Source organism: Triticum aestivum, chromosome 3D, assembly GCF_018294505.1.
Source record: "Triticum aestivum cultivar Chinese Spring chromosome 3D, IWGSC CS RefSeq v2.1, whole genome shotgun sequence".
Classification (NCBI taxonomy): Eukaryota; Viridiplantae; Streptophyta; class Magnoliopsida; order Poales; family Poaceae; genus Triticum; species Triticum aestivum.
Window position 1 is genome coordinate 495,747,931 of NC_057802.1, and position 25,830 is coordinate 495,773,760.

Below are 25,830 nucleotides of genomic sequence, written 5' to 3' on the forward strand. Positions count from 1 at the left end.
ACAGGCTCTCAGCATGTCCTCTAGGATTTGGTTTACGCGTTCAGTTTGTCCATCAGTCTGAGGGTGGTACCCTGTACTGAATGCTAGTTGCGTGCCCAGAGTTTGTTGTAAGTGACCCCAAAACTTAGAGACAAATTGAGTGCCTCGGTCGGATATTATAGTCTTTGGGACTCCATGCAAGCAAACTATACGGGAGAGATAAAGCTTGGCTAGCCTTTGAGTGGAGTAGGTCGTCTTCACGGGAATGAAATGTGCTACCTTGGTTAGCCTATCTGTGATGACCCATATGGCATCATTTCCGCGTTGTGATCAAGGTAGTCCGACGATGATGTCCATTCCAATTTCATCCCATTTCCACTCAGGTATCCTGTTTGGCTGTAGTAGCCCTGCTGGCTTTTGATGCTCGGCTTTTATGCGCTGACAAGAATCGCAACAAGCAATGAATGCTGCTATATCCCTTTTCATAACGTGCCACCAAAATCTTTCCTGAATGTCTTTGTACATTTTGGTTCCTCCGGGGTGGATCGAATATGGGGCGGTGTGGCTTTCGGTTAGGATTTGTTGCTTGAGTTCCTCAATGTTCGGTACGCAAAGTCTGTCCCCGTACCATAATATTCCCTCATTGTCTGTGACGAACTCTGAAGCCTTGCCAAGGCTCATTTTCCTCTTTATACCTTCGATGTTGGGATGTCCATGCTGAGCTTTCTTAATTTGTTCCATTAGGGTGGGTTGTATCTCCAGATTTGATACGTTGCCCTCAGAGACTAACACCATGTTGAGTCTAGTGAACTCCTGCTGAAACTCAGGCCTCAAGTTCTGTGGACTGTCGTTGCCCGGGCTGGGGTTCCGACTAAGAGCATCTCCCACTACATTTGCTTTCCCTGGATGGTAGTGAATGCCGACATCATAGTCCTTGACAAATTCCAACCAACGTCGTTGTCGTAAATTTAGCTCCGGTTGGTGAAAATATATTTAAGGCTCCTATGGTCCGTATATATTTCACAACGATTTCCCAACAGAAAGTGCCTCCACTCTTTGAGTGCATGGATGACTACTGCTAGCTCCAAGTCATGAGTAGGATAATTTTCCTTATGTTTTCGTAGTTGCCTGGAAGCATACGCGATAACTTTGCCGTCCTGCATCAATACGCACCCGAGGCCCTTCCGGGATGCATCACAATACACTTCAAAACTCTTGTGTATGTCTGGCACGGTCAAAACCAGTGCTGTTGTTAGTTTCTTCTTGAGCTCTTGGAAGCTTTTCCCGCACGCTTCCGTCCATACAAATTTCTTGTCTTTCTTGAGCAAATGTGTCATTGGTTTTGCCACAGTGGAGAATCCTTCAATAAATCGTCTGTAATATCCAGCCATTCCTAGGAAACTCCGTACATCAGTTACGTAGGCTGGTGGCTTCCAGTCAAGTATGGCTTTGACTTTTTCTGGGTCTACGGCCACGCCTTCTTGGGTCAATATATGGCCTAGAAAACCAACTTGTCTTAGCCAAAATTCACACTTGCTAAATTTGGCGTACAATTGATTTTTCCTTAATTCTCCCAAAACAATTCTGAGATGTTCAGCGTGTTCTTCTGGTGTCCTTGAGTATACCAGAATATCGTCAATGAACACCACAACAAATTTGTCCATGAATTTCATAAACACTTTGTTCATGAGGTGGACGAAATATGCGGGGGCGTTCGTCAGTCCAAACGGCATTACTGTGAACTCATATAACCCGTATCTGGAGGTGAATGTTGTCTTAGGGATATCTTCTGTGCGTACTTTTAATTGATGTAAAATTCACTTGAAGTTTTTTTTCCACTTGAAGTAAAATTCACAATAACAAAAGGGTAAATCTTGACAAAATGGAAAAGTTTTATTTCCTGACAACGTTTTAATAAATAAAACAAGGTCCAAAATTTTGGGGTGTCACAACACTACCCCCCTTAAAAAAAATCTCGTCCTCGAGATTTGTTAAAAGCGGTTTCGAACAAACACTGTTTTTATCACAAGAAAACATTCAACTGCACAAAAACAAAGTGGCTACAGTGAGAGGGCAATAAGTGGTGTAAAACCACAGTGTGGTACACTGGCGTAGTGTGGAAAAATCGACGGTTAGGGGAAACGAGATAATTTTACGTACATATAGTAATTTAGAATAAATTCTAAATTACTAAAATACGCTGGTCGCACCCGAGAGCACAGTGCTCCCTCTGGCTGACAGGTGGACCCAGGGCCCACTGTCGGCCTCTTCTTCTACCTCTGGCTCTCTCCTCTCTCTCGCGCGCTCTCCCGCGCTTCCTCCACCGGCGATGCCTAGCTCGTAGGGCATCGAGGCCGTACCGCGGTAGTGCGCGGCGTGCTAGCTGCCGGTGCAGCGTGCACTCACCTCGCGGGCCAGGGCGCTGTCGGCACTGCTCGCGGACTCGCCTCCGAACACCGGCGGTCGAGCGACGAGTGGCGCTGGTGGACCTCGCCCACCGTACACCAATCTCGGGCTATAAAATGATCGCGGCGTTCCTCCCTTCTTCCTTACACCTGGCCTCGTTCCTACTCCTCCTTCCTTCTCTTCCATTGCTGCTAGCAGGAGCTCGAGACGAGGCTCTAATGGCGGAGGCGATGCCTGACTGGTATGTGGTCCTGGTGTGTGGAGGTTTGGCGGTGCTGCTGGGGTTCTCTGTGCTCCTGTGCGCGATGATCCTGGATGATCGTCGAGATGCTGCCACTCGAGTGTTAGCTCTTCGCGGCGGCGGCGATCACGTGGACTAGGCGCGGCACCGAGCGCTAACTGCTGTCGGCGTGCTGGGGCAACTCGTGGCCGAATGGTCACTCACGAATCTCTCTCACTGAGACCGTGGTGTCCTCGAGTGTGGTTAGTTCGGCGCGACAATGTGCTCAAGGATTTGTAATAGTGCTCGAGGTCGAGTGTTTGGTGCCGTGAGTCTTCTGTTACGATGCTGCGCGAATAAAAGAAACTATGTCGTGAAAATACATGCGCAGCAGTGACTCGGGGAAAGAAATCTCCTCGAAAACATGTTGCGGGAGAAAAAATAATAATTAAAACAGAACTAACAGCAGTAAAACTGTTCACATAACAAAATTTTATGAACATGCTGTAACACATAAATACAAGTACTGGGGCAATAAATACATCGGAGGCGTTTACAAAGAAAACGGCAAAAACAGAGGGTCCTGAGAAAACGCCTCTGGCACTGGGGCACACTCCTCTTCTATCGGGGGAAGCGGGTTGACCAGCCGATGAATGCGCCCTTCTTGGTCAGGCCTCAGGGGTCTGCCAATAGCGATCCGAGGATTTAAATCAGCGAGGCTCTGGACGTAACCCATTACCCGCTGAGTTAAACGCTCCTGAGCGATAACGTACTGGGCAAGGTTGGCCAGTACTGGATTTCTCTCGATGCGCCCACCGGGAAAAGATGCAACTTCTCCGGGTGCTGCGCGACTCGGAAAATAATAGTATCCTCGCTCGCTGGCATAGGGCACTGCGAATCGAAGACGAGTGAGCGCCTCGTACGCAGTAGCTTCTATAGCCATATGCGGAGTCGGCATGGATTTCCCCACGAAGGAGACTTCCGTTGGGTCTTGGTTTGGGTAGGCGGGAGGGATGTGCACCACTGCCCAATATTTCGAGGTGGATGGAGTGATCCTCGATTTGAGCAACTCGTACTGGGTGGGCGGGTGGCACTCATGGTGCTGCAGGTAAAGTCCCACAATAATTTGACAAAACTGCCCGGGGTTGCGTCTGGGGTTCTCAGATAAATACTGGGGGTCGGCATGGCAAAGGAATGACTGTGAGCGTAGAGCACAAGATGAGGGGTACTCGGCGAGGTCACGAGGTGGCCTTTGAATAGCACCGGGGCTGGGATAAATCACTGGGGAAAAGGTGACTGGTTGTCGATCCTGTGCTCGGGTCAAAAGCCACAGATATACATATCACATAAATGTGACGCATTACTGTGGGTGCTGACGGGGTTGGTCTTGGTAGCAGTGCCCGAAAATTCAAAATGCATCTGTACGGTAACGTACACATGCATAGCTACTACTCCAAAGCTAGGAGCGTTCAAGCAGACCGCATGTAATAAAAGCGATACAAGACCACATCATTACAAAGCGTAGGAAAACTAAGGCTCGATACAACTCGAGCGACTTAGTCTACTTCGTTAATGTCTAAGTGGGCTGGCCTTGCGGACGCCGGTGCTTCGCCACGGTTCTCACCGTCGGGATTTGCTGGCTGAGGCTGAGGGGCTGCAGGGTCGGGGAAATGGTAATGACCATCGCGGGGGTTGTTGGCCACAATCCCGTTGGAATGGGTTCCCAAAAGGCGACGAAGCGCTTCTGGGGTCACCAAAGCACTCTGGTTGAGTGCTGGCGCGGACCTCAAAGGATCGATCGGGTGTCCGAATAGCACGACTGGGTTGTCGGCGTCGGGCTCCGCTTCTCTTCTCGCCGGGGCTCGGCGAACCAGTTCTCCACGAGCTGCGATCAGATCAAGGGTAACCTGATCGAACAGTTGCTCTAGTGCGCTTACATAGCGCACCAGATGCAACAGTGCAGGATCGGTCTCGTGGTCTCCGTTGGCAACCTGGGGCGGCCTACCATACCCGTCATGACTGGGGTAGTAGTAGAACGAGCGACAGTTAACTCTGGGCGACAAGTGCCGGAGTTGAACTATAGCTTCTCGGGCTGCCAGTTGGATGGCCTGTGGCTCAAAGGAAGTTGTCCTTCCAGTGAACCTGTAGGGGCGTTCTGGCGACAGACCCCTACCGTAGATGTGCACAGTGGCCCAGTACTGACGGCTCTCACCGTACATGGGTCCCTGGTACACAACATACTTAGGAGGCTCTTCTAACGCATAGGCACGGCGGGTGAGGTTTGCAAGCACGGTCACAAAACCTCCCAGGTTGGTCGCTGTGGTCTCATTGTGAACAATGGGACCAGGCATCGTGGCTTGGTTTTGGGGGAAAGAGGTTGTGCTGTGCTGTGGCTAGCGTGCCCTTTTTATAGGAAAAGGGGACGGAGTCTTCCTCCGCACGCTTGCGACAGAGACGGGTTGGGTGTCGGTCATTGGCGCGTGATCGACGGGATAGGCTGATAGGTTGGGCACCGTCCGTCGAAAGGCGTCGGGTCACTTTGGAGCTATCTTACGCGGGAAGCTTGACCGGGGTTAGGCTAAGGTCTGGTGGTTTGGTTAACCTAGGTTTATTGACCTGGCTAAGATAGGATTAGCCAATGGTCAGCCTGGCTCTGATACCAAGTCTGTCACGACCGGAATTTTGGGGATAATAAATTCCCAGAAAATGGTCTTTGTGCTCACCAGCCCCAGGATTATTGTTAGCTGATGAGGCACCAACTTGATACAAGAATTCCAAGCAAGGTACAAAAATAAGTAGTACAAGACCATTGTGGACTAGGAGTACAACATTTGGTTTCTAATGGTTGAGGGCGGAAGCGGTTGGATACATCTGCGTCTATGGGACTCCATTTCCCACAAGAACAGCTGACCAGGATAACTCCTATCTTCGCACGACTGCTATCGTCAACACGTAGGTTCCGAGGCTGTCACCGCAATGCTTATCTCCATGCGCGAAAATCTGGCCAAGACAATAGCCAGGGACAAGCCAGTGAGTACGTTTGAATGTACTCGCAAACATTAAGAACATGGGCATAATATAACAGGAGATAATCATACTCCGAAACATTTATGATCATAAGTCTTCCATGAAGTAAACAGAAATATGGGGATGCACGCGTGCAGAGAAAAATATGGACGTGTAATACGGAAGTAAAAGAAATGCACTGAGCGAGGGTCTGGATGACTCCTCGAGAGGAAACCGCAAGAATAATAAGGCCGGTGCCAAACGAGGGTCTGAATGACTCCTCGAGAGGAAAATGCAAGAATATTAATGCCGCAGTCGGGCGTCGGGGCGACACCACATAAAGGGCTTATAGCAGAAAAAGAAAGACAGTGCGTGCCACAGTCGGACGTCTGAGCGACATCACATAAAGGGCTTATTGAAGAATAAATAAACAGCAAGCATGCCGCAGTCGGGCGTCTGAGCGACACCACAGAAAGGGCTTATAAAAGAATAAATAAACAACAAGCATGCCGCAGTCGGGCGTCTGAGCGACACCACAGAAAGGGCTTATAAAAGAATAAATAAACAACAAGCATGCCGCAGTCGGGCGTCTGAGCGACACCACAGAAAGGGCTTATAACAGAATAATTACAGTGAATATCCAGGAGGTAGAACCATCCCAGGGATACTCAATAAAATACATAATGTAAATGGTTAGTCCATAATAATAACAAAATTAAAACAGGATCCTCAGATGTCACAGGTCATAACCTAAAATCTAGTCTAGCCGTTTCTCCATCCGAAGACCGTCGCTGAGTCCCAGCTAAGTCGTTCTCCATCCGAATACAGTTACTACATTCAACTCAGACTGTGGTCCTTACTTATGAACATGGCTATCCAACATGATATATCCTCTGCAGAGGAAGTACTATTTTCCCACGAGTAACGGATTTATTTAGTCCATCGGGACTAATTCCGCCTATGGCCTTTTAATTGAAAACACGCCCGACCTGCACACACCAGCTTAACTCACCGATGTCTGGAATCACCCACGACATCTGCCAAGCAAAACTCTAAGTGGGGAGGCTACAACCTCGACGTAGCATGGGATCACAAAATTTATAACGCGCGCACACTAGGGGAGCTACCCCCCTGGCTTCAACCGGAAACACCCATTGCCCAGGACCAGGTGGCATGCCTACCGGAGGCCTCTGGTATCTTCCACCATGGCCTCTCTGTACGGTGTGTGCTTTGGTAAGGGGTTAACAACTTACTGAACCATACCCTGTCTGTGACAGGGACAAGTGGTGGTTCCAACAAATAGGGAAGCTACTGATCAAGACTCGGCCTACGACCGACTCAGGTGGCCCAAGTATTCTCCAACAATATTACCATTAGTGGAATAAATCACCACTCATCAAGCCTCACCATGCCATACCGGACATACTCGTCTCGACAAGGGGCTAGGGACGAGCTCGCGTCTACCCAAGACCACGACTTCCCCGGCTTCCTTCCGGTATACATGAGGTGCTTACGAGGACGATTCAAAACACTAGCGTATCCATTGCTGAGCACAGAATATCTCCAAAAAGCATACATGCACGAGACTTTATCGTCACATAAAGATAACGCAAACTCCAAGCCAAAGGTGTTGTAACCGCATCGGAACACCACAACAAATTATTATGCCAGAGTCCAGAAATGCTTGCCTTCAAGAGTATGCAAGGGATGCACTTTTTGGAAGCTTTTCCCTTTCCTCCAAAATCCTATTTTGCAAAATATCCAAATAACAAATATTTCAAACACAGTACAAAAAGTTGTCTAAAATATTTTTGAAATTTTTTTTTTAAATAAACTAGGTGAAATTTGGGAGAGGTAGGAAAAAGAATCAACTCATTTGGAGTTTTATTTTAAAAGTTATAGCTGGTCAAAGTCTGGTCAAATCTCTGTTTTAAAAAAATCAGAAAAAGGAAAACGCTTCGGGGAAAATACGTTTTCAAGCCAGAGGTGACGTACTCCGGATCTTTGCGCTTTCACTTAAACAGAGGGGACGGCGCGCGGGTCACTGACAGTGGGTCCAGAGGGCTCACTGGTCAGGTTTGACCGTTCCTCCCTCCCTCCTCTCTTTCTCTGCCGAACGGTGGCGGCCTCCGGCGATCGCCGCCGACGAACGGCGGTCCCTCGAAGGCATCTGAGGGCGGGGATGGAATGGCGAGACTGAGGCGGTCCTCTCGGTGGGTGCTAGGTAGGTGGGGACGGAGGAGGTCACCGGCGGCGAGCTCCGCGGCGGACGGAGGTTCGGGAGCAAAGTGCGCTTTGGGCTCCGGTGATCTCCGATCGAGGTTGAGATGCTGGGCAGCTCCGTAAGGACCAGGGGAAACTATTGGTGGTGTTGGATTGGTGGGGGAAGCTCCGGTTGCGACGGCGACCGAGCTGGCCGGAGATGAGGAAGAAGGGACTTTCCCTGACGATTGCTGGTTGCGGGAGCACTACGGGGGTGGAGGGGTTGCCTGAGTGCTCGGAGGAGCACGGGGCCTCCTTATATAGCACGACGGGGCTGGCTCCGCGGCGGTGGATAAGATCGACGACGGGTCGCCGTTGCTGTAGCTGCATGGCGTCGTGGCGGCGACGAACGCGTGCCGACGAGCATGAGGATAAGCACGGGCTGTTCCCTGGGGCAGCTGGCGCGCGCGGGTGGCTTGGGCGGTGCCGAACATGGCAGAGGCCGCTGCCGACGCCGGCGTGCCGCCAAGGGCCCTGCCAGCGGCGCTGCAGTGCGCTAGAGATGGCATGGAGAGGGGGGCGAGCTAGTGCGTGGCTCAGCGGTGGAGCAGGGGCCAAGGACAGGTCGCGTCGAGTGCGGCAGTGCGGCGCAGCGGCTCAGTGCGCGCGCGTGCAAAACGTGCGCTCTGGGCGCGCCCAGAGCACGCACGGGACCTGCTCGACGAAATGCCAGGGCGGTCTAGAGCGCGAGGATGAGGCTGGCAAATAACAGGACTAGGATAGAGATGGCTAGGAGTTTAGTGGACAAGGTTGCTGGGTCATTGGAGCAAGTTCATAGTGCAAACTAGGAAACATGCCCAAAACTGACTGTGCACACTAAGTGTTCGACAGAATGCCAAGTGCACTTAGGCAACTCTTGGAGTGGCCAAAATCTCCAGATCAGGGTCTCTTTAGATGCAGGAGATGGTGGTAAGATCACTTGGGCAAAACCAGAAACTTGTTAGTGCAAGTTTTGCAAAACTCCAGTTTTGGACGGAAAGAAAAAGGGTTTAAAGCATGCACTTAAAAACCCCTAATGAGTCCACTCTCCTGGACTTATGGGTCTTGAAGGGAGGGCTACAAGTAGGAAAAAGCTCAGGCTTACTAGAGCAAGGAAAAATAAGGTTGCAGTACAAATCACCAAATTTGACCAGAATGCAAAAGAGGTTGATCCACTCAAATTTTTCAATGAACATCACTGGGTTTTTGCATAGAGTTGAATTGTATGCAACCACTGACATCTCCAAACACTTGGAAGAATTTTTAAAGAAATATTTAAATGGGTTGTAGTGCAAAAGTGCCTACTGGACCAGATTGGAAAAGTTGGTGTAGAGCTCAAAATCTCCAATGGTCAAAAGGTATTTTTGCATAAAAGTGATGTGGAAACATCACATGACATCCCCAAATTTTGGTGGAAATTTTAAGTGCATTTGTCAAATGGTTGTAGTGCAAAACAGGCTCCAAATTCAAAAGAAATCATTTTAAAAGAATAAAGCTCTGAGAAAACATATCTTGACATTTAAATCCACTAATAAAGAATTTGTTTTATCATAGAGAGTATTAAAGTCCAACAATACTCTTTGAAGTTTTTTTTCCACTTGAACTAAAATTCACAATAACAAAAGGGTAAATCTTGACAAAATGGAAAAGTTTTATTTCCTGACAACGTTTTAATAAATAAAACAAGGTCAAATTTTTGTGGTGTCACAACACTACACCCCTTAAAAAAATCTCGTCCTCGAGATTTGTTAAAAGCGGTTTCGAACAAACACTGTTTTTATCACAAGAAAACATTCAACTGCACAAAAACAAAGTGGCTACAGTGAGAGGGCAATAAGTGGTGTAAAACCACAGTGTGATACACTGGCGTAGTGTCGAAAAATCCATGGTTAGGGGAAACGAGATAATTTTACGTACATGAAGTAATTTAGAATAAATTCTAAATTACTAAAATACGCTGGTCGCACCCGAGAGCACAGTGCTCCCTCTGGCTGACAGGTGGACCCAGGGCCCACTGTCGGCCTCTTCTTCTACCTCTGGCTCTCTCCTCTCTCTCGCACGCTCTCCCGCGCTTCCTCCACCGGCGATGCCTAGCTCGTAGGGCATCGAGGCCGTACCGCGGTAGTGCGCGGCGTGCTAGCTGCCGGTGCAGCGTGCACTCACCTCGCGGGCCAGGGCGCTGTCGGCACTGCTCGCGGACTCGCCTCCGAACACCGGCGGTCGAGCGACGAGTGACGCTGGTGGACCTCGCCCACCGTACACCGATCTCGGGCTATAAAATGATCGCGGCGTTCCTCCCTTCTTCCTTACACCTGGCCTCGTTCCTACTCCTCCTTCCTTCTCCTCCATTGCTGCTAGCGGGAGCTCGAGACGAGGCTCTAATGGCGGAGGCGATGCCGGACTGGTATGTGGTCCTGGTGTGTGGAGGTTTGGCGGTGCTGCTGGGGTTCTCCGTGCTCCTGTGCGCGATGATCCTGGATGGTCGTCGAGATGCTGCCGCTCGAGTGTTAGCTCTTCGCGGCAGCGGCGATCACGTGGACTAGGCGCGGCCGAGCGCTAACTGCTGTCTGCGTGCTGGGGCAACTCGTGGCCGAATGGTCACTCACGAATCTCTCTCACTGAGACCGTGGTGTCCTCGAGTGTGGTTAGTTCGGCGCGACAATGTGCTCAAGGATTTTTAATAGTGCTCGAGGTCGAGTGTTTGTTGCCGTGAGTCTGCTGTTACGATGCTGCACGAATAAAAGAAACTATGTCGTGAAAATACATGCGCAGCAGTGACTCGGGGAAAGAAATCTCCTCGAAAACATGTTGCGAGAGAAAAAAAATAATTAAAACAAAACTAACAGCAGTAAAACTGTTCACATAACAGGAACTAAAGAAAATCGGATCCGTCGCACAAAATTTTACGAACATGCTGTAACACATAAATACAAGTACTGGGGCAATAAATACATCGGAGGCGTTTACAAAGAAAACGGCAAAAAGACAGGGTCCTGAGAAAACGCCTCTGGCACTGGGGCACACTCCTCTTCTATCGGGGGAAGCGGGTTGACCAGCCGATGAATGCGCCCTTCTTGGTCAGGCCTCAGGGGTCTGCCAATAGCGATCCGAGGATTTAAATCAGCGAGGCTCTGGAGGTAACCCATTACCCGCTGAGTTAAACGCTCCTGAGCGATAACGTACTGGGCAAGGTTGGCCAGTGCGCGCGCGTGCAAAACGTGCGCTCTGGGCGCGCCCAGAGCACGCACGGGACCTGCTCGACGAAATGCCAGGGCGGTCTAGAGCGCGAGGATGAGGCTGGCAAATAACAGGACTAGGATAGAGATGGCTAGGAGTTTAGTGGACAAGGTTGCTGGGTCATTGGAGCAAGTTCATAGTGCAAACTAGGAAACATGCCCAAAATTGACTGTGCACACTAAGTGTTCGACAGAATGCCAAGTGCACTTAGGCAACTCTTGGAGTGGCCAAAATCTCCAGATCAGGGTCTCTTTAGATGCAGGAGATGGTGGTAAGATCACTTGGGCAAAACCAGAAACTTGTTAGTGCAAGTTTTGCAAAACTCCAGTTTTGGACGGAAAGAAAAAGGGTTTAAAGCATGCACTTAAAAACCCCTAATGAGTCCACTCTCCTGGACTTATGGGTCTTGAAGGGAGGGCTACAAGTAGGAAAAAGCTCAGGCTTACTAGAGCAAGGAAAAATAAGGTTGCAGTACAAATCACCAAATTTGACCAGAATGCAAAAGAGGTTGATCCACTCAAATTTTTCAATGAACATCACTGGGTTTTTGCATAGAGTTGAATTGTATGCAACCACTGACATCTCCAAACACTTGGAAGAATTTTTAAAGAAATATTTAAATGGGTTGTAGTGCAAAAGTGCCTACTGGACCAGATTGGAAAAGTTGGTGTAGAGCTCAAAATCTCCAATGGTCAAAAGGTATTTTTGCATAAAAGTGATGTGGAAACATCACATGACATCCCCAAATTTTGGTGGAAATTTTAAGTGCATTTGTCAAATGGTTGTAGTGCAAAACAGGCTCCAAATTCAAAAGAAATCATTTTAAAAGAATAAAGCTCTGAGAAAACATATCTTGACATTTAAATCCACTAATAAAGAATTTGTTTTATCATAGAGAGTATTAAAGTCCAACAATACTCTTTGAAGTTTTTTTTCCACTTGAACTAAAATTCACAATAACAAAAGGGTAAATCTTGACAAAATGGAAAATTTTTATTTCTTGACAACGTTTTAATAAATAAAACAAGGTCAAAAATTTTGGGGTGTCACAACACTACACCCCTTAAAAAAAATCTCGTCCTCGACATTTCTTAAAAGCGGTTTCGAACAAACACTGTTTTTATCACAAGAAAACATTCAACTGCACAAAAACAAAGTGGCTACAGTGAGAGGGCAATAAGTTGTGTAAAACCACAGTGTGATACACTGGCGTAGTGTGGAAAAATCCACGGTTAGGGGAAACGAGATAATTTTACGTACATACAGTAATTTAGAATAAATTCTAAATTACTAAAATACGCTGGTCGCACCCGAGAGCACAGTGCTCCCTCTGGCTGACAGGTGGACCCAGGGCCCACTGTCGGCCTCTTCTTCTACCTCTGGCTCTCTCCTCTCTCTCGCGCGCTCTCCCGCGCTTCCTCCACCGGCGATGCCTAGCTCGTAGGGCATCGAGGCCGTACCGCGGTAGTGCGCGGCGTGCTAGCTGCCGGTGCAGCGTGCACTCACCTCGCGGGCCAGGGCGCTGTCGGCACTGCTCGCGGACTCGCCTCCGAACACCGGCGGTCGAGCGACGAGTGGCGCTGGTGGACCTCGCCCACCGTACAGCGATATCGGGCTATAAAATGATCGCGGCGTTCCTCCCTTCTTCCTTACACCTGGCCTCGTTCCTACTCCTCCTTCCTTCTCCTCCATTGCTGCTAGCAGGAGCTCGAGACGAGGCTCTAATGGCGGAGGCGATGCCGGACTGGTATGTGGTCCTGGTGTGTGGAGGTTTGGCGGTGCTGCTGGGGTTCTCCGTGCTCCTGTGCGCGATGATCCTGGATGATCGTCGAGATGCTGCCGCTCGAGTGTTAGCTCTTCGCGGCAGCGGCGATCACGTGGACTAGGCGCGGCACCGAGCGCTAACTGCTGTCGGCGTGCTGGGGCAACTCGTGGCCGAATGGTCACTCACGAATCTCTCTCACTGAGACCGTGGTGTCCTCGAGTGTGGTTAGTTCGGCGCGACAATGTGCTCAAGGATTTGTAATAGTGCTCGAGGTCGAGTGTTTGTTGCCGTGAGTCTGCTGTTACGATGCTGCGCGAATAAAAGAAACTATGTCGTGAAAATACATGCGCAGCAGTGACTCGGGGAAAGAAATCTCCTCAAAAACATGTTGCGAGAGAAGAAATAATAATTAAAACAGAACTAACAGCAGTAAAACTGTTCACATAACAGGAACTAAAGAAAATCGGATCCGTCGCACAAAATTTTATGAACATGCTGTAACACATAAATACAAGTACTGGGGCAATAAATACATCGAAGGCGTTTACAAAGAAAACGGCAAAAACATAGGGTCCCGAGAAAACGCCTCTGGCACTGGGGCACACTCCTGTTCTATCGGGGGAAGCGGGTTGACCAGCCGATGAATGCGCCCTTCTTGGTCAGGCCTCAGGGGTCTGCCAATAGCGATCCGAGGATTTAAATCAGCGAGGCTCTGGAGGTAACCCATTACCCGCTGAGTTAAACGCTCCTGAGCGATAACGTACTGGGCAAGGTTGGCCAGTACTGGATTTCCCTCGATGCGCCCACCGGGAAAAGATGCAACTTCTCCGGGTGCTGCGCGACTCGGAAAATAATAGTATCCTCGCTCGCTGGCATAGGGCACTGCGAATCGAAGACGAGTGAGCGCCTCGTACGCAGCAGCTTCTATAGCCATATGCGGAGTCGGCATGGATTTCCCCACGAAGGAGACTTCCGTTGGGTCTTGGTTTGGGTAGGCGGGAGGGATGTGCACCACTGCCCAATATTTCGAGGTGGATGGAGTGATCCTCGATTTGAGCAACTCGTACTGGGGTGGGCGGCTGGCACTCATGGTGCTGCAGGTAAAGTCCCACAATAATTTGACAAAACTGCCCGGGGTTGCGTCTGGGGTTCTCAGATAAATACTGGGGGTCGGCATGGCAAAGGAATGACTGTGAGCGTAGAGCACAAGGTGAGGGGTACTCGGCGAGGTCACGAGGTGGCCTTTGAATAGCACCGGGGCTGGGATAAATCACTGGGGAAAAGGTGACTGGTTGTCGATCCTGTGCTCGGGTCAAAAGCCACAGATATACATATCACATAAATGTGACGCATTACTGTGGGTGCTGACGGGGTTGGTCTTGGTAGCTGTGCCCGAAAATTCAAAATGCATCTGTACGGTAACGTACACATGCATAGCTACTACTCCAAAGCTAGGAGCATTCAAGCAGACCGCATGTAATAAAAGCGATACAAGACCACATCATTACAAAGCGTAGGAAAACTAAGGCTCGATACAACTCGAGCGACTTAGTCTACTTTGTTAATGTCTAAGTGGGCTGGCCTTGTGGACGCCGGTGCTTCGCCACGGTTCTCACCGTCGGGATTTGCTGGCTGAGGCTGAGGGGCTGCAGGGTCGGGGAAATGGTGATGACCATCGCGGGGGTTTTTGGCCACAATCCTGTTGGAATGGGTTCCCAAAAGGCGACGAAGCGCTTCTGGAGTCACCAAAGCACTCTGGTTGAGGGCTGGCACGGACCTCAAAGGATCGATCGGGTGTCCGAACAGCACGACTGGGTTGTCGGCGTCGGGCTCCGCTTCTCTTCTCGTCGGGGCTCGGCGAACCAGTTCTCCACGAGCTGCGATCAGATCAAGGGTGACCTGATCGAACAGTTGCTCTAGTGCGCTTACATAGCGCACCAGATGCAACAGTGCAGGATCGGTCTCGTGGTCTCCGTTGGCAACCTGGGGCGGCCTACCATACCCGTCACGACTGGGGTAGTAGTAGAACGAGCGACAGTTAACTCTGGGCGACAAGTGCCGGAGTTGAACTATAACTTCTCGGGCTGCCAGTTGGATGGCCTGTGGCTCAAAGGAAGTTGTCCTTCCAGTGAACCTGTAGGGGCGTTCTGACGACAGACCCCTACCGTAGATGTGCACAGTGGCCCAGTACTGACGGCTCTCACCGTACATGGGTCCCTGGTACACAACATACTCAGGAGGCTCTTCTAACGCATAGGCACGGCGGGTGAGGTTTGCGAGCACGGTCACAAAACCTCCCAGGTTGGTCGCTGTGGTCCCATTGTGAACAATGGGACCAGGCATCGTGGCTTGGTTTTGGGGGAAAGAGGTTGTGCTGTGCTGTGGCTAGCGTGCCCTTTTTATAGGAAAAGGGGACGGAGTCTTCCTCCGCACGCTTGCGACAGACACGGGTTGGGTGTCGGTCACTGGCGCGTGATCGACGGGATAGGCTGATAGGTTGGGCACCGTCCGCCGAAAGGCGTCGGGTCACTGTGGAGCTATCTTACGCGGGAAGCTTGACCGGGGTTAGGCTAAGGTCTAGTGGTTTGGTTAACCTAGGTTTATTGACCTGGCTAAGATAGGATTAGCCAATGGTCAGCCTGGCTCTGATACCAAGTCTGTCACGACCAGAATTTTGGGGATAATAAATTCCTAGAAAACGGTCTTTGTGCTCACCAGCCCCAGGATTACTGTTAGCTGATCAGGCACCAACTTGATACAAGAATTCCAAGCAAGGTACAAAAATAAGTAGTACAAGACCATTGTCGCCTAGGAGTACAAAATTTGGTTTCTAATGGTTGAGGGCGGAAGCGGTTGGATACATCTGCGTCTATGGGACTCCATTTCCCACAAGAACAGCTGACCAGGATAACTCCTATCTTCGCACGGCTGCTATCATCAACACGTAGGTTCCGAGGCTGTCACCGCGATGCTTATCTCCATGCGCGAAAATCTGGCCAAGACAATAGCCAGGGACAAGCCAGTGAGTACGTTTGAATGTACTCGCAAACATTAAGAACATGGGCATAATATAACAGGAGATAATCATACTCCAAAACATTTATGATGATAAGTCTGCCATGAAGTAAACAGAAATATGGGGATGCACGCGTGCAGAGAAAAATATGGACGTGTAATACGAAAGTAAAAGAAATGCACTGAGCGAGGGTCTGGATGACTCCTCGAGAGGAAACTGCAAGAATAATAATGCCGGTGCCAAACGAGGGTCTGAATGACTCCTCGAGAGGAAAATGCAAGAATATTAATGCCGCAGTCGGGCGTCGGGGCGACACCACATAAAGGGCTTATAAAAGAATAAATAAACAGCAAGCATGCCGCAGTCGGGCGTCTGAGCGACACCACAGAAAGGGCTTATAAAAGAATAAATAAACAACAAGCATGCCGCAGTCGGGCGTCTGAGGGACACCACAGAAAGGGCTTATAAAAGAATAAATAAACAACAAGCATGCCGCAGTCGGGCGTCTGAGCGACACCACAGAAAGGGCTTATAACAGAATAATTACAGTGAATATCCAGGAGGTAGAACCATCCCAGGGATACTCAATAAAATACATAATGTAAATGGTTAGTCCATAATAATAACAAAATTAAAACAGGATCCTCAGATGTCACAGGTCATAACCAAAAATCTAGTCTAGCCGTTTCTCCATCCGAAGACCGTCGCTGAGTCCCAGCTAAGTCGTTCTCCATCCGAATACCGTTACTAGATTCAACTCAGACTGTGGTCCTTACTTATGAACATGGCTATCCAACAGGATATATCCTCTGTAGAGGGAGTACTATTTTCCCACGAGTAACAGATTTATTTAGTCCATCGGGACTAATTCCGCCTATGGCCTTTTAATTGAAAACACGCCCGGCCTGCACACACCAGCTTAACTCATCGATGTCTGGAATCACCCACGACATCTGCCAAGCAAAACTCTAAGTGGGGAGGCTACAACCTCGACGTAGCATGGGATCACAAAATTTATAACGCGCGCACACTAGGGGAGCTACCCCCCTCGGCTTCAACCGGAAACACCCATGCCCCCGGACCAGGTGGCATGCCTACCGGAGGCCTCCGGTATCTTCCACCATGGCCTCTTTGTACGGTGTGTGCTTTGGTAAGGGGTTAACAACTTACTGAACCATACCCTGTCTGTGACAGGGACAAGTGGTGGTACCAACAAATAGGGAAGCTACTGATCAAGACTCGGCCTACGACCGACTCAGGTGGCCCAAGTATTCTCCAACAATATTACCATTAGTGGAATAAATCACCACTCATCAAGCCTCACCATGCCATACCGGACATACTCGTCTCGAAAAGGGGCTAGGGACGAGCTCGCGTCTACCCAAGACCATGACTTCCCCGGCTTCCTTCCGGTATACATGAGGTGCTTACGAGGACGATTCAAAACACTAGCCTATCCATTGTTGAGCACAGAATATCTCCAAAAAGCATACATGCACGAGACTTTATCGTCACATAAAGATAACGCAAACTCCAAGCCAAAGGTGTTGTAACCGCATCAGAACACCACAACAAATTATTATGCCAGAGTCCAGAAATGCTTGCCTTCAAGAGTATGCAAGGGATGCACTTTTTGGAAACTTTTCCCTTTCCTCCAAAATCCTATTTTGCAAAATATCCAAATAACAAATATTTCAAACACAGTACAAAAAGTTGTCTAAAATATTTTTGAAAAAAAATCTTAAAATAAACTAGGTGAAATTTGGGAGAGGTAGGAAAAAGAATCAACTCATTTGGAGTTTTATTTTAAAATTTATAGCTGGTCAAAGTCTGGTCAAATCTCTGTTTTAAAAAAATCAGAAAAAGGAAAACGCTTCGGGGAAAATACGTTTTCAAGGCAAAGGTGACGTACTCCGGATCTTTGCGCTTTCACTTAAACAGAGGGGACGGCGCGTGGGTCACTGACAGTGGGTCCAGAGGGCCCACTGGTCAGGTTTTGACCGTTCCTCCCTCCCTCCTCTCTTTCTCTGCCGAACGGTGGCGGCCTCCGGCGATCGCCGCCGACGAACGGCGGTCCTTCAAATGCATCTGAGGGCGGGGATGGAACGGCGAGACTGAGGCGGTCCTCTCGGTGGGTGCTAGGTAGGTGGGGACGGAGGAGGTCACCGGCGGCGAGCTCCGCGGTGGACGGAGGTTCGGGAGCAAAGTGCGCTTCGGGCTCCGGTGATCTCCGATCGAGGTTGAGATGCTGGGCAGCTCCGTAAGGACCAGGGGAAACTATTGGTGGCGTTGGATTGGCGGGGGAAGCTCCGGTTGCGACGAATGGCACTGGATTGCGGCGGCGACCGAGCTGGCCGGAGATGAGGAAGAAGGGACTTTCCCTGGCTCAGTGCGTGCGCGTGCAAAACGTGCGCTCTGGGACCTGCTCGACGAAATGCCAGGGCGGTCTAGAGCGCGAGGATGAGGCTGGCAAATAACAGGACTAGGATAGAGATGGCTAGGAGTTTAGTGGACAAGGTTGCTGGGTCATTGGAGCAAGTTCATAGTGCAAACTAGGAAACATGCCCAAAACTGACTGTGCACACTAAGTGTTCGACAGAATGCCAAGTGCACTTAGGCAACTCTTGGAGTGGCCAAAATCTCCAGATCAGGGTCTCTTTAGATGCAGGAGATGGTGGTAAGATCACTTGGGCAAAACCAGAAACTTGTTAGTGCAAGTTTTGCAAAACTCCAGTTTTGGACGGAAAGAAAAAGGGTTTAAAGCATGCACTTAAAAACCCCTAATGAGTCCACTCTCCTGGACTTATGGGTTTTGAAGGGTGGGCTACAAGTAGGAAAAAGCTCAGGGTTACTAGAGCAAGGAAAAATAAGGTTGCAGTACAAATCACCAAATTGGACCAGAATGCAAAAGAGGTTGATCCACTCAAATTTTTCAAAGAACATCACTGGGTTTTCGCATAGAGTTGAATTGTATGCAACCACTGACATCTCCAAACACTTGGAAGAATTTTTAAAGAAATATTTAAATGGGTTGTAGTGCAAAAGTGCCTACTGGACCAGATTGCAAAAGTTGGTGTAGAGCTCAAAATCTCCAATGGTCAAAAGGTATTTTTGCATAAAAGTGATGTGGAAACATCACATGACAGCCCCAAATTTTGGTGGAAATTTTAAATGCATTTGTCAAATGGTTGTAGTGCAAAACAGGCTCCAAATTCAAAAGAAATCATTTTAAAAGAATAAAGCTCTGAGAAAACATATCTTGACATTTAAATCCACTAATAAAGAATTTGTTTTATCATAGAGAGTATTCAAGTCCAACAATACTCTTTGAAGTTTTTTTTTCCACTTGAAGTAAAATTCACAATAACAAAAGGGTAAATCTTGACAAAATGGAAAAGTTTTATTTCCGGACAACGTTTTAATAAATAAAACAAGGTCAAAATTTTTGGGGTGTCACATGCGAGCTGGTCAAATACGTCATTTATCCGTGGCATCGGATATTTGTTTTTGATGGTGACCATATTGAGAGCTCGATAGTCTATACACAATCTCAGTGTCCCATCCTTTTTCTTGGCGAATAGTACTGGCGAACCCCAAGGTGAGGAGCTGGCTCGAATAAATCCTTTGTCCAGTAATTCCTTTATTTGCTTCTTTAATTCTACCAACTCAGACGGTGCCATTCTGTAAGGCTTCTTGTAGATGGGGGTGGTGCCAGGTGCTAGTTCAATGCTGAATTCTATCTCTCGGTCTGGTGGCATGCCTGGTAGTTCTTCTAGAAAAACGTCGGGAAATTCGCACACCACTGGAACTTTTCCCAGTTCTGAAATGTCCACCTTGTTCAGCTTTGGTTGCCGTGACCGTGGTCTCTCTTGAGCTGTAACTTTTATTGTCTTGCCGTAATGATGAGTGAGGATTACAGTCCGGTTGAAACAGTCTATAAATCCTTTGTTGGTGGTCAACCAGTCCATCCCTAGGATGACATCCAGTCCTTTATTTTCCAACACGATGAGAATAGCCTGAAACTTTAGTCCTTCGAATTCAATAATCACTCCTTGGTAGTAACTCTGAGTGATCTGCTTATTTCCGGGGGACTTGATGATCATAGATTTTTCCAAAGGAAGTATCGGAAAACCATGTTGCAAAACAAAACTCTTCGAAATGAATGAGTGAGAAGCTCCAGAATCAAACAAAACCATGGCAGGTACTGTGTTGACAGGGAACGTACCGAGCACGATGTCTGCGCCATTCTGCGCTTCTTCCTTGGTCACATGGTTCAGGTGACCCTTCCTGTGATTGTTGTTGGGATCGAAATTGTTACGCTTGGGGGCTGGATTGTTCACACCATTGTTCGGCTTGGGGGCCGAGTTCCTTGGTTTCGGGCACTGTTTGGCATAGTGCCATTCTTCTCCACAAGCATAGCAAGTGACCCCTGGACGGTATGTAAAGTCCTTGTCCCTTGAATGAAACTGCCTGGTTGGCCTTAGAGCAGTAGTCGTGGATTTCCTCGCTTAATTCCTCTGAACATCAGTCTTGCTTCGGTTGTTGCGAGCAAGAGTCGTCTTGTCCCTCTTTCGCTTACGAATATCCTCCAGACTGCGGCGCTCATTCTCCAAAGTAATGGCCTTGTCAACCAGAGTTTTGAAATCTGGGAAAGTGTGTACGAGCAGTTGGCATTTTAGTGTCGGTGCCAGGCCGTCCAAAAACTTTTCCATCCTTTTGTTCTCAGTCATATGCTCATCGTAGGCATAACGAGATAGCTGGGTAAACTGACTGTTGTATTCTGTCACTGTCATGCCTCTCTGCTTGAGGTCATCAAATTCTCTTTTCTTGATTTTTAGGATGCTCCTGGGGATGTGTGCCCCACGAAAACCTTCCTTAAGCTCCTCCCAGGTGATGTTATGTTCACTGGGATGCATGTGTAGGAAGTTCTCCCACCATGCTGCAGCTGCTCCAGTGAGGTAGTGAGGTGCATAAAGCACCTTCTCATGATCAGAACATTGAGCAATAATCAACTTTCTTTCGATGTCACGAAGCCAATCATCGGCTTCAAGTGGCCTATCAGTGTGAGCAAACGTTGGAGGGCGTGTCTTCTGCAGTTCAGACAACTTCGAGTGTGGTTGGTATGGCTCATGGTGATTCCCCATATTGATGACGTGATTCATCATTTCTTGGTGTTGCGGTTGGCTTTGTTCGAAAAGGCTACCTCACTGTCCTGTTGACTAGACTGTCCTTGAGTGAAGTTGTTGCTTGTCTGTGTTCCATAAACTTCTTCCGGTGGATTTGGCATGGAACGAGTCCACGGACGAGACATTTTCCACTCTGGGGTATTATTTTGCAAAACTCATGAGAAGAACTGTGTGGCACAAGGAAAATTTTGCAAATACGAAAACTTTAAAAGACCTCAAGATTTTTCAAGAACATAATTGATTTCGCACAGAGAAGGACTGCTTAGCACATATCTTACACGCGATACGCAAACACACGATACATCACTCAGGATGTGCGTACACACTCCTGACATGTTATTAAGGCTAGCACACTACTCCGGGGTCCTACATGATGCGTACACAAACACTACAAACCAACGTACAGATAAAACATATCATACATGCAGGCACATCGCGTGGCGACTAGGCGCACTCAGTCGGAGATGGTGAACATGTCCTTCCCCTTACCGAGGGTAAGACCCAGCGGTGCAGGAGACTCAACCTCCACCTCCTCCCTAATAGGCTCCAGGCGCGTAGCACTGCGCTGAGGTGATGGCGCGGGTGCGATAGGCGGTAGGGTGGGTGCGGCAGGCGGTGCAGCTCTGACTGGAGTAGGAGCGATGACCCGGTCGAACTCCTCAGTGGTAGGCAGACGGCGAGCGGTGGCCAAAATGGCAGGTGAATAGGACGCTGAGGATGAGACGAACGTCAGTGGCGGTGCCATGTGGAGAAGCTCCCTCCTGTTGGCAGAACAGCCCCGAACTAAGTCCATGCGGGCAGCCACAAGATCGTCCACGAGGTTGTCGAAAGATTCCTCCAGAGCCTTGAGATACTCAACAAGCATCTCGATAGCTTCATCTCGCTCTCCCCTATGGCAGGCGAATGCATAGTGACAAGTTTATGGCACATGGCATGGGAGGTAGCGGTAGCGACGAGTCTTCATCGAAGGAAGAATATCCCGAAGGCGAGCTATCGCCTCATGGGCGGCCATCTGCATGGCATGCCTCTCCGTAGGCATGGCCCTTCCCACAAAACGAAAGTGGCGAGACACAGAACGTCCTCCCTTGAATTGCACCACGGCCTGGTGCATAGACACGTCGTCGCTGAGCTTGTGCTGGTAAAGCGTGAACTCCGGACGAGTCGCTGGCCCGATCGCGAGCTTGGTGATGGAGACGAGGAGTTTGACAAACCCCTCGGGCACATTCGTGAACACCCGAGTCTCGCAGACGTTGCCAGCCATCTACAAAAGTAGGCAAAAATTCTGAGTAGTCAAATCATAAATTTATGATGACCAACAGAAAATAGCTACATTTGCAAAATGCTGAAGAAGCACTAAAGATGCTAATAACCAATTAGCGATCGCACCTAGTGGCTTCCTACAGTCAGCCTGGCTCTGATACCAAGCTTGTCACGACCGGTTTTCCAATAAAAATATTTATTGAGAAACCAATCCCTTTTATGGACCAGTAGAGGAGAATCCTCCTCACTGGTAGACAATTTCTTGATCACAGAAGAAAAACCAGGAGTACTTAATATAATACAAGGTTGATCAGAGACAGCCCAACAATTTATTACAAACACACCGATAATACACATAAAAGCGGATAGGGTGGCATAAATACTGACTCCTAATAAAAGCGGTGGTGGATATGTCACAATGAAGTGGGTGACATGACTCCTGAATCTAACAGTTCTTCGAGCGTCGGAGTGAGGCTCGAGGATACTTATTGCGGGTGGCGGAAGCGTATATAATACAAGTGACCAATATCCAGGATCGCACGGGACTGACTGGGATTCCTCTAGGCATCGGACTCACTATCAAACTCTTCATCCATGAGATCGCCTTCGTCAACATCTGGCCAAATCAACAAGCCAGGTGAGTACTATGAAAGTACTCGCAAGACAGTTCGGACATAAGATATAACAAATGTAAACATGATGCATATGAATAGATTAATAAAGCGCACTCAGAGAATGAGATAGTAATGCATGGGAAGTAAAAGGGAAGTCGGGCGGTAGTCCTCCCGAAATCCAAAATTAATGTTGAAGGCCAATCGAGTGTCTGAATGACTCCTCGAAAGGATACAGAAGAAATAACAAATGCCGCAGTCGGGCGTCAAGGCGACACCTCATAAAGGGCTTATAATGAAAAATAAATAACAGTGCGTGCCACAGTCGGACGTCTGAGCGACATCACATAAAGGGCTTATATCAAAAGTAAATCACGAACGTGCCACAGTCGGACGTCTGAGCGACATCACATAAAGGGCTTATATTGAAAGTAAAAGACAAGGGTGCCACAGTCGGACGTCTGGGCGACATCACATAAAGGGCTTATATTTCATAACTTAATATTTCTGTAGCTCATGAATTTAAATCATTGCAGGGAAAATATTATGATACGAGATAAATAAAAGGTTAGTCCATCCACAGGAATAACAATTCAACCGGGTTTACCACTCAAGCTTGTTCACCGGGGATTACTACGAGGACTGACATAGATATGGATATACTGGCCATGGTCCTTGACCATGGACATGATGACTCGGAAGGATTTGACTCTGCAGAGTTTGTACTATTTGACCACAGCCAACGGATTTCAGTAGTCACAAGGGACTAGTTCCGTTTACGGTGTTTTAGTAGAAACACATCTAACCAGTACACACCCATTCAACATTCCGATGCCAGGAATCACCCTCGGCAACGTTCAAGGAAAACTTTGAGACGGGGAGGCTACAACCTCGCGTAGCATGGGATCAAATTTATACCGCGCGCTCTAAGGGGTGCCCCCCTCTCGGTCCCAACCGGAAACACCCATGCCCCCTGACCGGATGACTGGCTTTAATCCAGGGCCATGGAACCCTCATCCCGGCCCCTCTATTTGGTGTGTACAAGGAAAGAGGTTACCAACTTACTAAACCGTATTCTTTGCAGAAAACATGTGGCAGCAAGAAAGGGAAAGAACGGTAACGTGGCTCTGTCCACGTTAACATCGGAGGTTATCGGATGACGTAAGACTGGCATGCTACAACAATACCACCTTACTGCCTTTCATGTCACCACATGATTAGGCCATCTCTCATCAGAGATCACAGTAACTTCGGAACACCGGGTTAGTTGCCTTGCATGCAACGTAATACTCACCGATGCTCATATGCCATGCATAAACCATTCAAGCAAACATGCAAAACACCTATCATATCAAAGGTTCAAACATGCTTGCCTGGTTCGGAGAAGTCGGAGTCTAGCTCGGCGAAGTTCGCGGCTCTGTCACCTCCTCCGAAACCTACGGTATAACGAAACCGTACACTAACGTGAAAATCGTCGCGTGGATAAAAATTGCGCCAAATTTTTTCCAAATAAATACTATAAAAAACTAGACAAAAATACAAGACTGACCGAAAAAGAATCAATCAGAAATCCTCTTTTATTAAAAAGATATAAGGGTTTTAGTCCAGGGACTGATCTGTGATGAAACAGAAAAGAACCAGGGACTTGTTTGAAAAACCAGAAAACGGTTCGGTAGGGAATGCGCCAGCCCAAAGAGAAAATGCATTTTGCCCGAAGGCGCTACCAGAAAACGGTTCGAGGGGGGAAAGAAGAGAGGCTGACGGGGGGGTCCCACCCGTCAGGTTTAAAACTCCAAAGGGGCTCGCCGGCGCCCGAAGGCTGCGGTGGTCGCCGGCGTTGAACCACGGCGAGGCAGAGAGATCGGAGGGTACCAAGAGATTCAGGGTGTTCTTCCGCGTCGGTGGGTGGTGGACTTGGCCGTCGGAGAGCACCACGTCGACGGCGACACTTTCTCCGGCGGACGGTGGTTCGGGCGATGGTGGAGTACTCCGGTGGGTGCTGCAAACTCCAAATTGATGCGCCGGTTAGAAGAATGGATGTACTAGGAGGCTACTGGCAAGAGCTGAGGGGTAGAGGTGCACGCACGGGGGTGAATCGAGTTGGGTCCCGAAGCGGGTCGCGGCGGCCGGAGTCGGGGAAGAAGGCTCCCTCGGGGCTCTTCCAGTGGCTTGGCGTGGTATTGGTGGTGTGGAGAGGTGGTGTGGGTTCGAGTTAGAGCTCGGGACCTCCTTTTATAGGCGATCCGAGGGGGTGGCCGTGAACGGGATAGCTCCGGTGAGCGATTACGGCGAGGCAGAGGTTGGGCAGGGGATTTAGGAGGCTAGGCACCATCAGGGAGGATCACTGGTGCCGTTCCCCCGCTAAACCTCGGTCGGGCTTGGCGTAATGCGCCGATCCTCGACAGGGCGGCCGTACAGGCACGGCGGCGGCAGGGAGCGCACTCCGCGCCTACCAGTTCACGACGAAGGACTGCGGCATGCACAGGTGAGTGGATGGCCTCGCGGTGGCCTCTGGTGGCTTGGGCGGCGCTGGACAGCGCCGTCCAATGCTGCGCTTCTCTCTGGCAGCCGCTGCTGCCGTCGCTCACAGGGTGGTGCACCTCCTCCTACTCGTCGCCGACGCCCGCAAACCTCCAGGCGATCGTGCGGCGCAGGGATAAGAAGGAGGGAACAGGGAGCAAGGCGCCACCGTGGCTACTGGCGAGATCGACGAAAGGTTCTGAAGAAAACGACAGCAGCTTCTGAAACTGTTTACTGGAATCTGAACATGACAGAAACAGTGCCCTTCAGGTGTTCGACGAAATGATTTGGCATGAAGAAAAAAAATTCTGGAGCTGGGACTTGGTGAGGTGACCTCTCAATGCATCCAGAGGCTGCCTGAATTTTCTCAGATTTTTAGGAGG